The sequence below is a fragment of the Penaeus chinensis genome, chromosome 26 (assembly GCF_019202785.1).
Source record: "Penaeus chinensis breed Huanghai No. 1 chromosome 26, ASM1920278v2, whole genome shotgun sequence".
NCBI classification, from domain to species: Eukaryota; Metazoa; Arthropoda; class Malacostraca; order Decapoda; family Penaeidae; genus Penaeus; species Penaeus chinensis.
In genome coordinates, this window is record NC_061844.1 from 18,162,404 (window position 1) to 18,167,403 (window position 5,000).

Sequence of the window (5,000 nt, forward strand, 5' to 3'; positions counted from 1 at the left end):
AATTAATAATGAAAAATAAAAAAAGGGGGAATGACAATAATAACAATTGGACCTCAGTATCTCGTGAGGACAAGTTTGAAACATGTTTGAGACACAGTGACAGCCCCCCCCCCCCCTTTCTCCCTCCATCGACAGTGATCAGAAAGAACTGATTTTGAGATGAATTTGTGACATGTAAAATGTTCGTAGTTTTAAGTTTGAGTGAATCATGTGCCTGTGAGAATGAGAAAGAGAGAGAGAGAGAGAGAGAGAGAGAGAGAGAGAGAGAGAGAGAGAGAGAGAGAGAGAGAGAGAGAGAGAAATTTGATTTGTTTCGGGGTAAGGTTTATTATCAGTCATAGGCAGAGAATAACATATGTTTAGATATTGAAATTATAATGAGAAAGTAGATTATGGTATATTTACAGTATGAACAATATTAACAATTGTGGATTAAATTTTTGAGAATTTTGATAGTTGAAAAGCAGGGAACTATTTGTGAATATCAGGAACATAAATTACTAATAAAAGTATATATATATGCATATATATATATATATATATATATATATATATATATATATATATATGATAGTTTCACGATTTTTACACTCAGTCTGTAGCCTATTACGTAATTTTTATGAATGCACAAGTGTATTATGTTTTTCGTTTACTTGAAGACAGTAGGCAATATTTCATATGCCAAATCTTTTACTGATGTATTTTCTGTAGAGAGAAAAAAGGATTATATATATACATACATGTATTTATATACATATATATACATATATATACATATATATACATGTATATACATATATATACATATATATATATATTGGTGCGAATGCGGGTGTGATATATATGTATATGTATATATATATATATATATATATATATATATATATATATATATATATGTCTGTGTGTGTGTTTGCGTGGATGCACGTATTTATGTATATGTAGGAACTAATGTTACTCGTCCTAGGCCTTCAATTGACATAAGACAATATATAACGATATCCCGCATTATATGTAGTTTACCTGTTAAAGGCTAGGCCAGCCAGACCTGAACTACTGCTCACAGACACATTTCATTTAGGCCTACAGAGGTTGGCCTTGGTAATCAAGGGGAAAATACGGAGTGGAATATTCAAATATAGCATAAATAGTTGTAAATATATTGATATAAAAGCGAAGAGAGAGATTTAAAAAAATATATATATATACGATTTTGGCAACTTGCGATTCTGGAAATGATGTTGCCACCTTCCTCTTGTATCTTTTTTTTTTTTTTTTTCTAGTTTAGTCATTGTTACAGACAATAAGTCATTACCACATTATATCATATACATATTCACGTAATTTATGATAGATGAAAACAGTAACAATTATGAGGGATGAGGTGAGAGAAGTAGAGTCAGTAGACTCCGTAGTAATCTTTAGTTCTTTCATATCACAAAGGTAGAATTTCTTTTGCATCAAATTAGTTTCTTAAAATTTAAAAAAAGAATATCGTGTCTACCTTCTACCTTGGGGGAAACGAGATTTACAGACTTCTTTTGTTTGGTGCCCAAAAAAATACAAAACAAATGAACAACTAAATCGGGGTTACATCTTTGAGAATCAGAGAACAAATACATCTTTTCGTGCGTTTAATATAATATTTTGGTTCCTTTAAGAAACAGTTTATACTGTGAACCAGACATAATCACAAGGACTAATATCTAAATAAAGGGTTTAGTCATTTTTAAGGATATAAATAGATATTAGTAAGATTCTTTTCGAAATTTCCGATTCGCGCTCCCAAGGTCGAAACAAATGACACGCGATTTCGAACTTTGTCCCGAGACTGAGCCCCTCGGTACAAGGCTCGCTTTTTATATATAAATATAAGCGATCCGTAAGCTATATAAAAAAAAAGAGGACACTTTATATATATAAATGCAAAACAAACAAAAAAAGATATTCCATTAAATGAACTAATCTTACCGAATAGAATTTCTTTAAAGGTCGAAAAGTGTGATAATTATGTGATTCGTTTTTCTATTTTTTTTTTTCGTTCAATATGACCACCTATTGACAAACTCGAAAGATAGTATTTTCCACGGCATTTTGATTTTGTTATTAGCGAAGAGGGAAGCAAAACAAACGCGTTGGTAAAGTGATAAAGACATTTTTATACATCCCCCCCTCCCACTCTCCCCACCCCCCCCTCCCTCCCTCCCTCCCCCAACTATCCAAATTATAAGGGTAAGAAGCTTTTAAGAAATTAAAAAACAACAACAAAAAATAAACACACACATATATTCATTATACATTTCACATAATACCCTGTCATCCGAGCCTCATTGTCTCTTCACTGTAAACTTAGAATCTGTAACAGAAAGAGAAATGATGTTACTCAATCATATCATCTTAAAGCCGGTAGTTTCATTCTTTTAGATGGAAAAGGAACTATATTAGTGTTGATATAAACACAATATAGGAAAGCATGTGCTAATTCATTCATATAAGTGTCCCATTTAATAGCTCCTGGAAAATCATGTATATATTTACATCTATATATGTATATATGTGTATATACATATATATATGTATATATTTATATATATGTATATATAAGTATGTATATGTATATATATGTATATGTATATATCTGTATGTATATATATATATATATATATATATATATATATATATATATATATATATACATATGCATATATATACACACATGTATTTATATGTGTGTGTATATATACATATATACATATACAGATATATATACATATAAACATATATATATATATATATATATATATATATATATATATATACGTTCTACACAAAGGTGGAAACTTGCCTGTGTGAAGAAGAAAAGTCTTAGTTTGGTTTTCTTGCCCCAAAGAAGATTATATGTTATCAAGGTTCGATCACAAGATCCCCAAAACCGTACCATATGATTTTTTTTTTGTTTATTCCCACGTGTTTTCTTGTCGTGTGTAACATTTTTCTACCTTGACTGTCTTCTGTTTCTTTCATTTTTTTTTATTTGTGATTTTTTTTTCGTGTTGGAATTTTTTTTTTTTTTTTTTTTTTAAAGAATGATTATTTGTTTTTGTTTTTTTTTGTTCTTTGTTATTGTTATATATATTTTTTTCTTTTTCTTCTCTGTTTATTGTTTATTAAATGACAATGGATTATGTTGTTTATGAATCTCCTGATTAAATCTATTAAGATATTTGTGTTTTCTTTCCCTTATTTTTCCGTTTTATCTCCAGTTATTCTCATGATAAAGAAAAAACAAAATTTTTCCTCCTAAGAATACTCTATTCATTAATTTTTCGGATTATTCTCTTTTTACGGACATTATATATGTACACACACACACACACACATACACACACACACACACACACACACACATACACATACACACACACACACACACACACACACACACACACATACACACACACACACACACACACACTCAGACACAGACACACATCCACACACACACACACACACACACACACACACACACGCATACATACACACACACTACATACAAAATATAGATAAAAGTTGACAATCGTTCTCATCAAATGGATTAAAGATAAAAAAAAAAAAAAAAAAATATCTTAAATCATTTGTTATATTCATCTCTTTAGATTTCTTTATTATGACATACTAATGCAAGTTATTTTCTATAACAACTGAAATTCGCTGTATATATATATATGTTTTTTTTTTTTTTTTTTTTTTTTTTTTTTTTACTTTCAATACGATTTTTGGTCACTTCCATACATTTAATTTCAAATTACTGAACTGAATATGATTGATTTTATATCTTTATGGTGTAATGGTAATCATTTGAGAATATTGTTATGTTAGAAACAAAACTCAAGTTAATATTGACATGAAGATTGCAATCAATATGTTTCAAGAGGAAATTTAAGGTTATTTTATCATTGGTAAAAAATTTGATAACATGAAAATGTAGGTAAAACTTATTACAATTGACAAAAGAAGAAACAGTAATAAAATGATAAAGAATAATAATAGTAATGTTAATGTTAATGAATATGATGATGATGATAAAAATAATAACGATGATAATATTAGTATGGTCAAAATAATGGTAATAACTTTGGTAATAATAGATAATTTTAATGAAAAAAAAATCTATCACTGCATAGATAATACTCGTGATAGTATAGATAATTATAATACCAAATCTAATATCAATTTCCAAAAAGAAATGGATTTACATGACTAACGATAAAAATAACTTTGAATAAAAAAAAAAAAAAATGAAATGGCAGATGATATGGTTTTGGAAAATTGATATGCAATGAAATGTACAGATATATCCACAAATACACGTAAACATTCGTAAATATTACATGTAAAAAAGTCTATCATATATGATAAATGATACTTAATCTATCATACATTAGAATTGTATTTATGACCACAGACATGCATGTACTATATATATATATATATATATATATATATATATATATATATATATATATATATATATTATATACATATATATATATATATATATATATAAATATATATATATATATATATATATATATATATATATATATATATATATATATATGTATATACATACATTTATATTTATACATATATATATATATGTATAAATAAATTAATATATATATATATAGTACATGGATATGTAAATTTATGTATATATGTATATATATATATATATATATATGCATATATATATGTATGTATATATATATATATATATATATATATATATATATATATATAGTACATGGATATGTAAATTTATGTATAAATGTATATATATATACATATATATGTATATACATATATATAAATTTACATATCCATGTAATATATATATATATATATATATATATATATATATATATATATACACATATATATACATACACACACACACACACACAAACACACACACACTCTCACACACATGTATATAT

General features: G+C 26.4%; 1 protein-coding gene across 1 annotated transcript in view; it reads left to right on the forward strand.

Annotated features, from left to right (window-relative positions):
• The window catches only part of LOC125038962 (gamma-aminobutyric acid receptor subunit alpha-1-like), a gene marked incomplete in the record, with an annotated part of 161,059 nt that extends 160,250 nt beyond the window's left edge, over nucleotides 1-809 (forward strand). The window contains 1 exon segment of the mRNA XM_047632667.1: nucleotides 1-809. This exon segment is cut by the window's left edge and continues 1,093 nt beyond it.
• Nucleotides 810-5,000: the final 4,191 nt, after the last annotated feature.